The sequence below is a fragment of the Triturus cristatus genome, chromosome 6 (assembly GCF_964204655.1).
Source record: "Triturus cristatus chromosome 6, aTriCri1.1, whole genome shotgun sequence".
Lineage (NCBI taxonomy): Eukaryota > Metazoa > Chordata > Amphibia > Caudata > Salamandridae > Triturus > Triturus cristatus.
Window position 1 is genome coordinate 1,501,897,057 of NC_140589.1, and position 12,241 is coordinate 1,501,909,297.

Below are 12,241 nucleotides of genomic sequence, written 5' to 3' on the forward strand. Positions count from 1 at the left end.
GTTTAAACCAGTTTTGCTGGTAGAGCCTCACTATGGCATCCCTCCGGAAATATGTGATGTCATGAAAGTATCTTGTCATTGGGAATTACAAACAATCAGGTAACACCGGTTTTATATCACCTGACATTCCTATGGAATTTGCATTTTTCTCACAACCTGCTCTGATCTAACTATGTTGTTCTGCTTCAGAAACATTTTCCTATACTCTCTTTGGTTCATTCCAAGTATCAGTTTCTTTCATCAACACTGAAAATGAAGTGTCCTCCTTAGATTCACGTGTGAAATTTCCATTAAATGTGCAGGCCAACAAAGCACAATATCGTGCTACCAAATATGCATAACATTTCTATGGCACTGTAGCCATTCCCACGTTGATGAGCTGTGCATTTAACAACAGCAATTTCTGCAGGGAACTATAAGGCTTCCAATAAGTCCTTCACTTTCACACCATTCCTAATAGGGGTACATGAAGAGGTCATGAAACCTCTTTGTGACCGTAATTCAAAATGATTGACAACACCAAAACCATACTAACTATCTGTAAATATAGGCACTCTCATTTGAGCAGTCAAACTGCATGGTCTTGAAAGGGCAATTAATTCTGCAACTTGTGCTGAGGTAACCATTTGAAGGCATGAAGCTTTGACAACATCATTTATTGTGCACACAGCGTAAGCTGCTCTCAGGGTCCCCCCATTATTTCTCAGGCATGAGCCATCAACAAAAATTATATGTTTGGGCATAATCGGGTTCATCCTTAATATCAAGTCTAGTCTTGGCATATAAATCCACGACATCTAGGCAATCATCTTCAATTTCATCACAAACACAATCAATAACTGGCAATAAAATTGCTGGATTGACAATCTGACGTTCCAAAATACATTGTCAGATGATAAAATTTAGTGAGTATATTATTGGGTCATGTGTTGGGTTTTCATTTGTGTCAATAGAAGCTCCACAGAGTGTGGGACCATTACAGTTAAAAGATATCATTATTCTTTCACTCTTTCCCAGACTAGCACTCACCACGGCAACCGCTTTATGGCAACCTATAGTAAAAGGGCCAAGGGAAGTCAAGAAGTATGCCACAGGATTCCAAGTCTCATCATGTGTTTGAGTCAGCGCTGAGAGAGTGCAGCCCTCACTCTCAATGCAAAATAAGGTAAAGTCTTTACTGTAATCTGTCATTCCTAGTGCTGGGGCACAACAAAGTTTTTCTTTCAGCTCTCGGAAGGCTTTCAAGCACTCATTGTCCCAAGAAAGCGGATCAGACACATCTTTGTGTGTCAGCCTCAGTCGAGGCTTTGCCACTAGTAAAAAGTTTGGTATCCACTGTCTACAGGAGCCAGCCATTCCCAGAAGCACCCTGACTTCTTTCTGTGTCCGAGGTGGATTCATCTGAAGAATTGCTTCCACTCTCTCTGGTGACACCTTTCTAGCTCCCTTCTCAATTATGTGTCCCAGATATTGAAATTCTTTCTGACATTACTGCAGTTTACCTGGTGACCCTTTATATCAGTTTTGAACGAAGTGATACAACAAAGCAACAGAATCTTGTTTACTAACTTCTTGTTTTTCGGATGCTGCAAGCAGATAGTCTATGTACTGCACTATGACTGATCTGTAGGGCATTTACAATGACTCTAGATTATTTTTTTAGACCTGATTGAAGATTGATGGGCTCTCTGTACACTCTTGTGGGACCCGACACCATGCCAAAACTCTCTGCTGAAAAATTCATGAAAAAAGAAACTGTCTATCTTCATGCAATGGCACTGAGAAGAAAGCCTGACAAAGATCAATGACATTAAACCATTCTGTAGTACAAGGAATTTGGTATAGTATTGTGGCTGGATTTGGTACCATGGGACAACATAGAACTATGCTGTTAATTTTCCTAAGATCCTGCATTATTCTATACTTTCCATTGGGTTTTCTGTAAACCCATGATTGGATAGTTACATGGACTTCCAATCAATTCCCTCAAACTTCCTTTCTGTATTATGTCCTCTATTACAGGTGTTATTTCAGCAATGGTTTCTGGAGTCAGATAGTACAGTAGTGTTCTTCGGTAAACTGCATTAGCCTTTAAGGTAATACAAACTGGTTCTATTTCTTTAATCAGTCCAATATCTGTTGCTGTGAAATCACATACTTCTGAATTCACACTTTCTCTTATGTCAGCGGGTAATTTGTGATTTTGTTAAACTGAGCGTATTTATTAGAGGGACCTTCTCTGAAACTGGATTGGAAATTTGCTTATTTGAAACTCCTACAACTTGGATCTTTTTTCCTGAGAGGAGTAAGTCTAGGACTTCCACAGTGCTAACAGGGGACCTGGTAGCAACTATATCTATAAGGAAAGATACGAGGGGCCATTCACCTCACCTTCTATGAATGGACCACACTGGTCTACCTCTAAGACTGCGCCAGGCAAGCAATCTTCCTCACCCCTCAAGACCGTCATTGAGACATATCAAAGCCTGAGCCATCATTACCGAAAACAAGATATTGCTGAAAAGCACTTTGATTTGCGTTAGGGAATTTCTGAAATGTATTTTGTTTCACATTTAGAAAATAATTTTTATTATCCTTTGGTATCTGGTTCAAATTAAATCTTCGGTTTCCCATATTCTGTGGGACTATTTGAGCTTGTGGGACTTGCATCATCGGAATTTGTTTTTGCATTGGCCCTTGCATTTGTTGTACTGGTATAATTTGAATTTCCACTCCCTTCTGCATTTGCGCAATACCGTTTGCAATATCAGGATTAAATCTACACTCCCTCTTCCAATGCCGGACCCTGTTACAAACGTAACAAGGAGTTGCAATATCCATTCCTGAACCAGGATCAATTGGAGCACATCTGTCTCTCCCTTGTGAAAAACTGAAACCTCCTAGATTTCCCTGCAAACCAGCATGAGGGGCAACAATACATAGAAATAGTCCTTGTGATCGCCTGTTTTTGTTGGAATGCTTAGCCATTGTCCTCAAGGAAAATTATTTCGAATTCGATGGAGAAATTTTTAAGCAAATACAAGGAGTCAGCATGGGCGCTGCCTGTGCGCCCAATGTAGCTAATATCTTTATTGGAGAATTTGAAGCTAAGTTTATATTCAATGAAATTGCTCCCTTTAGTGAGAATCTACTCCTTTGGCATCGATTTATCGATGATATTTTCTTTATTTGGAGAGGCCCAGAGGAAAAACTTGAGGTATTCATACTATGGATTAATCTTTGCGATTCCCATCTCAAATTCAGCCCCAATACTAGTAAAACTCAAATTAAATTTATTGACATTTGGATTCAAATCATTGACCAAAAAATAGAGGTTATACTCTATACCAAACCCACTGCCAAAAATACTCTTCTCCAATATTCTAGTTACCACCCACGTAGTCAAAAGGACAGCATTCCGTTCAGCCAATTCCTACGGCTCCGTAGGAACTGTACCACCATACAGAACTTTGATTTCCATGCTGAACAAGTCAAACTGAAATTTCTAGATAGAGGCTATCCTTTTAAACTTGTTAAAGACTCCTACAAAAGAGCACAATACTATGACAGAACAGCATTACTGCAGAATAAAGAAATCAAAATTGATGATAAATTGGTTTGTGTCACTACCCATTCTAACATTGACCATAAGATTAGACAAATAATTAATAGCGAATGGCACATTCTTACCTCTGATAATTGCAAAAGTTCTCTCCCCAAGCCCACCTTTGCGTTCCGTCGCAATAACAACTTGAGAAACTCCTTGGTCAGAGCCAAAGAACCTCTAACTGATACTTTTGTTCAGAAGTCCATCACTGGTGCCAAACCCATCATGGGCACACACAAATGTGGCCATTGTCATGCTTGCGAATTCGCCATTGTTTCCAACAAACTTATATGGGGTAAAAGGACTTTTACCTTCAAAGACATGACAAACTGCCGCACCAACAATGTTGTCTATCTCATCCTATGTCCCTGTGAGAAGGGCTATGTGGGTGAGACCAGTAGGGAGTTCAGTCTGCCTTAGTGAACACAAATCGGCTGTCCTCAACCAACGCCCTGGGGCCCCCCTGGTTACCCACTGGGTGGAAAATAAACATTCTGCCAAGGATTTCCGCTGGATCATTTTGGAACACATCTATCCACCTAAGGACAGTAACATCGATGCCCTTAGATGCAAAAGGGAAGTGTTTTAGATTTACACCCTTCAAACCTATGAAAGGGGTCTTAATGAATGCCTACCCTGGGAGAATGCTATTATTTGAAGTGGACTTGAACAGTCTGTCCTCAACCATTACCTATTGCCTTTATTAGCTAAACACTTCTTTGTCTAGGTTGATTAGGTATACATCTGGTTCCTATATGTGTTCTTGGATTGTCTTTTTTCTATCCCATTTGAATATATCCCGCTACCTCTCCCTGTCTAATTTGGTGACTGCTGGCTTTACATATTCTATGCCCATCGAACTGTCTAAAAAGTATCATTCAGTTCTTTGCCTACTGTTTAGTTATTACTAACTTTTCTCTACACTTGGTGCTCCCCCAATGGGTATTATTTAAATTTTTATTTTTCCTTTGGTAGTTGTTTTTGTATTTATTCCCTTCTCAGTGGCCGCCTTCATCTAACATGGCGACCGACAGCTCCCCTTTTTTTATCCACACTCTACATTCTTGTTCAGTAGCCTTCCATAGCCCTCTTTCTATTTTCAGTCATTCTTTTTCCGAATCGCTGATTCGAGCCCATTGGACACACCATATAAGGAGAACGCCCCAGCGGCACCCGTACACCTACGGGAGCCTTGCCGTTGGTAGCATCACATTCGGAAGTGGGAACTAAAATTATTTGGTAAGTGCTTGCCTCTCCAATTACGTACTTTCGCTGTCACTCCGTTGTTCATCCCAGCCTTCCTGCTAAGTTTTGCTGGTTTATTTTTCTTCCTTTAGATTTTAAGCAGCATTTTTTCGTCAATTAGCAAACTCCTTGAAGTGCCTCGTTCAGCGTACAAGTGGATCCAATCTCTTAACTCCACTTCTTACAAAATATAGTGAGGACTGTAGAGCTCCAGTAACCCGTAAGTGAGAGCTTTAATATATATCTAATTTACCAATCCTTTATCCCTACAAAGGGGTACATTATATATATTTTTTGCTTTGTCTCATCTTTAGGCGGACACTATACCACGCTAACCTGTTTTTATGAAGGCTATCTGATAGATACCTTTGGCTTTGGAACGATACTTAAACATATGAATACCTTGCATCTTTAAAACAATACTCCGGTAGCGACACGTTCTTTTGATATGATTCAAACTTCTTGGTAAGCATCCGTCCCCCCAGTGAGGTACTCTCATTGTTAGCCTTTTAACCACCTTAGCTTCCTTACTAATGGGCTACTGATTTATTCTCCCTCTAGAGCTTAACTAGTATTCTCTAGCGTAACAGCAGATCATATGACGCACTCCCATTAGTGCACGAGCTGATCTAAGCTTCCAACTTCTCACCCTTATACATAGTGGGAACTGCGGAGTCTCAGTATCTGCCAGTGAGTACCTGGTTTTCGTATTTATCTATTCAACATTCTTTCTTCGTTAAAGTTGTGTTCTATATTCCCCTCTTTGTTTTACCCTTAGGCTGACGTCTCTCCATGTTAACCTGTCCACATCATTATTTTTTATAAATACTCTTGGTGTTGGTTCAGCTTATTATTTTGAACTTTGTGAGTACCTTGCTATTAAATTTTTAGGTACATATTTGGGCACAGAATTTTAACCTCTCAGTTATTTGAGCTATGGACTTGTGAACTAACCATTTGTCAGGTCTCTAAACCCATTAAGTAATTTAGCTTTTTGGATATTGCTAGTTCGATTGCCTGACTCTGTTTCTATTTCTTATCTTTTCAAGTTGCTTTTAACCCCTTCTGTGCCCATGACGAGCTGGACTCGTCATGGGCCGCAGTTGCGCTGTGCCCATGACGAGTCCAGCTCGTCATGAACCCCGCCCGCTAATGCAACGCCCGGCACAGGGCGGGGAAAGGGCGTGGCACACAAGGGGTTAAAAAGAATTTTCACAGAAGTCCCACATTGGTTTGGCTTCATCCACAGCATAGGATTAAACTTCAAGTAGGTTTATCATTAGAAAAATCTGTGAAACTTAGGTGATTGGTATTTCCTTTTCACTTTCTGGTTTTTCATATTCCTCTTTACTCTTTTCACTTATAGTATGTGTATTCGAATATTCTTGGTGGTGGTTTTCACTTTGCTGATCATACTTAGAGCTCTTCGACCCAGCCTCAGCCTCATATAAATATCTAGATACTTAATTTATTTTTCTTTTCGTCCACAGACCAACAGTTGTTAATATCGAATAAATTCCAGCACTAGAACCACATGACGTTGGAAGTGAAACACTTTAACTTGCTCTGAATTAAAAGACCCATACTGTACGCCCCGAAGAAGGAGTCTGTTGAGTTTTTATAGGATCTCCGAAACGCGCGTCGGCGCTTGTCTTGTGTCTCCTTCATAGTCATTGTCTTATGTACTTTTATGTTTATTGATTGTATCACGGTTATTGTTGTTCTTCATTGTGAAATATTTTTTTGTTTTTCTTATGTCATATTATTGTTATTGATTATCGTCATTATGTTGTGTGCTGGATATGATGTGTTTTATCTTATCATTGTTATTTATTGTGCACTATATTTAGTTTAAACAAAATGCATATGTTTATATCCTGAAAAAAGAAAAATGATTCAATAAATGAACTGATATTTTTTGTACACTTTTGGTCTGTGGGCTTGATCTATTGTATGGACATATTGCCTACTATTGAAGTATATACGTGTAGGAAGTCCAGTATGTTTTGTTGGGCAACAATACCTTGCATAACTCCTTGCTTTCCTGCAAAAGAAGGATTCTTAAAACTTTTCTGTGAACATTTTATCTGACCAATAATCACCTCACCGTAGCGGTTTAAATCCATACAGCTGGTGCACTGCTCTTTTAATCCTGACAGTAGGCATACCTCTATTAAACTGTTGCTTCATACCCACTAGCCAGTTTTAGATTTCACACATTTTTCACATTTCTTTTCACATTACTCATTTTTTTGCGCTGCGACCTCACTCATATGTTTGGTTCATCATATGTGGGTTGAGAATACCCTTTATACTCCAGCAAAACATCCCAGAGCTCCTCCCTCACAGTGAGGGGGTTGTAGCCCTCAAAGGAACTAGGTATTTCCTTTGGGAGGAGAATCCCTATGATGAAGCACTCTCTGAATTCTTTTGAGGGAGTGTTATCAATTCATATTCACTTTTGTCATATGGCTAGACTATAGGATTTCTATATATTTAACATTTTGTCTGACCTAGAAATACATTTCTACTTAATCTTTTTCTGTTTCATTTCTTGTTCATCACTGCAACATTTCACATACCCCAGGATCTCATTGAGTGATTTATTATGGCAGCAGATTACACTTTGGGTTATCTACGAATTGATCTCTGGTATCAATCTTAGAACAAACTGAGATACAAAAATCCCAATGTCTTTCTCATCAGCGTATTCACTTCTGCTGTGCTGCTGAAGCACCTACAACAACCGCTCATAGTACTCGTGATCTGATTCTTTTGCTTCTTGTGCCATTCGATCAATGAGGTGAGTGTGGTACACAGGCCCAAAGTGCAGAATTGATGTAGGCTCCCAAATAAAGCCAGTAAGTGATGCTCAGGAGGTTTAATATTGTGTCCTCAGACAATATATAATAAACATGTCAATAGATATGTAAACGGAATGTTGTCATGTTACTTCATGTGGGCTATAGCCAGGAGAACAGTGAGCAATGTCGACTGCCATTGCATTAGATATAGGCGGTGGGGCAACTAGCTCACGTGGCATGATTGTGTAGTTTGTTTCAGTGTATGTCAACATTCAGCCCCTTGGTGTGGGTGGAAAAGCGAAATATCCACCGTTGTTCTTTGCGTAACAAAGTTTGTTTGTCCCACTGAGTATTTGCCTCCAGGATGGTCCATTTGAGGTCGTCAGGTAGTTAGCTCCCAAAAAGTGGACGCTCATCTTGCTGGTGTTGCGTTTGCACTGAATATTACTGCGATGTTCAATAATTCCTGTTTTGACAGTTCTGGTGGTCATGCGTACATAATGGAGCATAAATGAGCAGTGAATGAGGCATTCAAAATTTTTGGTGTCACAGTTTGTGTGGCCCCTTTATGTCCAATTGTGTGTGTCATCCAGTGTGATCTCTTTGGATGTCTCTGTGAGGTGACCAATCCCACAAAAACCACAGGAAAAATGCCCTGTGACAGGGGTAAGGTTCCATAATGTGTGTTGATCTGATATCGGTGCTGCCAAGGGTTTAGTATGTACTAGAAGATTTCGTAAATTCTGGGTCCGCTTGAATGCGAAGTGTAGTGGGAAGTTGTTCAAATACTCTGAATACAGTATAGGCCAATGTTTACGTATGGTGTTCTGTATTCGTTTGGAGTTCGGTGGAAAAGTCGTGACGCATGTGATTATGTTGCCTTTCTGATCCACCCTCGGTTCCAGGAGTGCTTCTCTGTTGTTATTTTTAGCCCTCTTGCAAACCTGGTTCACGATTTTAGGTGTGTAGTTGCAGGCTCTTAGGTTGTCACTTAGTGCTGTGGCCTGTTGATCATATTCCTTGGTGTTTCTGCAGTTGCAGCGAAGGCGGAGAAACTGCCGGTATATGGAAGGTAATCAAGAAGTGACTTAGGATGGTGCTTGTTGTAGAGCAACTGGCTGTTGCAGTCCGTAGTTTTTTTTTTAAAATGTCAGTTGAAAGCCTTCCATTGTTGATTGAGATCTTGAGGTCCAAGAAAGGTAATTCACTTGTAGAGATAAGTCTAGTAAACCTCAGGAACGGATTTATTGAGTTCATCCATGTAAAGAATTCCTTGCAAATTTCAATATTGCCATTCCAAAAGATGAAAATATCATCTATGTAGTGACGCCATTGTCTGATTTTGGTGTTGTATGTGTTCGTATCTGTAGAGACAAATTTTCTTTCGAAGTCAGCAATATACAGGCAGTCCAGGCTAGGAGCGAAGGTGCTCCGCATTGAAGTGCCTTGTATTTGATGGAAGCGTTTTTCCTGGAATTGGAAAAAGTTTTCTTTCAATGCAATCATAGCACATTCCATCATGAAGCTCACTGGGGTGGTAGATGTCCCCGTCTCTGTGAAGAGGCATGTCCCAATTACCACATTGGTGGCATTTTGCAGGATGCTGGTGTAAAAGCAAAGCATTATATGCTCCAAAATATTCTCCCAATTGCAACATACAACAATAATATACAGCAGAAATGCAAAATTCCGAGCATCCAAATTTGAAACATAAGTAGGATAGGCCCAATAACAAAATTTTGTTTCATTTGAGTCACAGTTCTTTATCAAATGGATAATATATTGGCCAATCTACCATTGCTGGTGCCTTCTTCCAGATGCGGTAATCATTTTTGGCTTTGATTTCATCTTGTAGGATGCTCACAATCTGATCACCCTGCAACATGAAATCAAAGCTAAATCATTTGAGAGGGACCAGGAAAACAAACTCAATACAGTGTAAACATTACCTGAAAAATGTTATCCCCAGGAAAAAGAAAGATATAAAACAATTATTTGATGACAACTCCTCCTTAAGCAGTTCAGAGGTCACACAATCCTCAGACTGTGATGGTGAGGTTCCTTGGAATTGTGTTATAGCAAAAGAATCCTAGGAGAGAAGACAGAATACTGGGATGGATCAAAAGAAACAGAAAAGGAACACAACTAAATGGAACAGAAGAAATAGAAAAAAAGTCAAGTCAGAATCACTGCCAGATCTTGAAGAAACCAGTGCCAGAACTGATAGAGAATCAGATGGTGTTTTTTATTCTTGGAAATATATTAGCAAGGACTCCTTGAGGTTCCCTTTGCCAGAAGACATTACTTTGACAGTAAGAAACGCATTGTATCACCGAAAGGGTGAATGAGCTTTTTTACAAGATATTATGGATAAGTTTAGGTGTATAAACAAATGGGAAACTAAATGTGTCCCTTTCCAACTTTTGTAGAACACATATTTAGTGGAGACTTGAAAGAAGCAAAGGAAAGCATACCTGCTTTCTGACAAGAAGTATAGCTGCTTTCTGCTGGAGCTTAATTGTATGATATATTGCTCAACACTGACAATGCTACTCACAAAGGTTACTAGCACTTATGAGTAATCTACACACTTAATTTTCTGTTACACTTTAGATTAACTTTACTACTTTTGGCTATTCCCAAATAATTTTGAGTGAGTGTAAAGTAACTCAAAAATGTACTACTGCTAAATACAGTATTAAATCGAGCACCACATATTGCCAACAACTGATATTGAACACTCTAACATCGATAAAAAATAAGGTAGAGAGAAAATTAGTTTAAATTAAATTAGAATATTTAAGATATGTAAATATGTAAAGAAATCTCGTTTAATGTTAAATAAATCTAAAAATAGTACATATTTATTATTTTACCATAAGATATTGCATTTTTTAATTTACAAAAATAATGGAACCTCTTTTATTAAAATATCATTAAATTACTTTTAATTAATTTAAACATCCTATTTTTATACTTTAGGTGGGTATTTGTGTCTCAATTTATACTTTAGAAAAATTATTTTAAGTTCAATATCATGTAATTAAAGATGTAATTTAAAATTCAGTTAAAAGTGCTGTAGCATTTGTTTATTTAGTGACTCCCTTTAAAATACCTGAAATAATTGACATTAATTTTTAACAAAAATATTTTTACTAATGTATTATCAAATTTAATAAAGGTTTTACATTTTCCCTATCTCCACCCTGACTCTGGTGTACCCCTATGATAAAGCATAGGAACAAATAAAAGTGTTTTTAACTCTAAAAAACAGTCAAAACATGTTTATATGAAATATTAATTAATATTAACTTCATATATGTATTCTAAATGTAAAACAACATATTAAAAATGCTACAGCACTATTAAAAAAACATTTGTATTTTTTAAATATATTACATCAAATATAAATTATTCTGAAGTTTAATTAAAAAAATTAATTCCCTTCCTTTTAGGAGTATTGAGTGACTCTTCCCATCATATTTCTTCTCCTTTCTTCTCTCTTGTTTATTGTTCTATGTTTGAGTACACCTGTTTTATACAGTCCTTATCATTTGAAGGAGCTCTAAAACTTGCAACTACCACATATGACTGCTACACCACGCGGCCGGCCCTGCTTGGGTTGTAGGCGACTTGCTGTGTAACCTAATATTCATGCATAGTCTCATAATGCTTCCCTCTTGCCTACTGATAAATTGTTCAATTACGCTGCCGGCCCGCCAAAGGGTTGTAGGCGACATGCTGTGTACACGATGAGTCTTCTTCTCTTCTTTAATAAAACAGATTTTCACCCAAAAATAAATTCCTCTATTATGTAAACAAATTCTTTTTTGTGAATTGATATTTATTAAAAGTTATGCATGAAAATTTAAAAAAGTTTGTTAAAATATTTTATAATTAAAGAGTAAATGTTTAATATTTAGAAATTTTTAGCATTAAATTATATTTATTTATATGTTTACCTATTTTAAATAATGCAATTTAATTTAGCAATATTTCCTTTGTTGATTTTTAAAAGGCCTACCACCTTGATTTTGTATGGGAGGATGTTGCAGTAGCATTGGTTGGCCACGTTTGGTGCTGGGGTAAATTACTCATTATTTGGGTCCCTTTAGGGCTGTAGTAACTTTAGAAGTGCAGTTTGAGATTGGTAATGGGCTTACTCTGTTGTGGGTGGGGGCATGTCCCTCCCTAAATTCCTCCCAAGCCCTCCCTAAACTCCTCCAATTTAGTGGCAAGTATGCCCTTTTTACAGGCATTCCTCTTGTCTTTCCCACATTTACTACTAGGGGGCCGATTACGATGTCGTCTGGAAACTCTTCCGACCGAATCTGATTTAGAATGGTTTCCCACCGAATTGGGTTCTGTGAGTCCAACCGAACGTTTATGATGCTTCCAGACATTGTTCGGTCCGACTTGCAATGTCTTCAATGGGAGCCTATGTTACGAATGTGAACACAGGCTCCCATTGAGAAAAGGGGTGGTTGGGAAAAACCTTGCATCCTGTGGCGGGCACCCCTTGGTGCCTGCCACACTGTGCATGCATGGGAAGGGGGAATTCATGGGTACCCCCACGGGCCCGATA

The 12,241-nt window shown here is 38.6% G+C and overlaps 1 long non-coding RNA gene across 1 annotated transcript; it reads left to right on the top strand.

Moving 5' to 3' along the window:
• Positions 1–4,866: 4,866 nt before the first annotated feature.
• Positions 4,867–6,776, top strand: LOC146821607 (uncharacterized). Its single transcript, XR_014962740.1, has 4 exons — positions 4,867–5,072; positions 5,167–5,903; positions 6,049–6,119; positions 6,343–6,776. It is a non-coding gene; the product is annotated as an uncharacterized LOC146821607 (long non-coding RNA).
• The last annotated feature ends 5,465 nt before the right edge of the window (positions 6,777–12,241 follow it).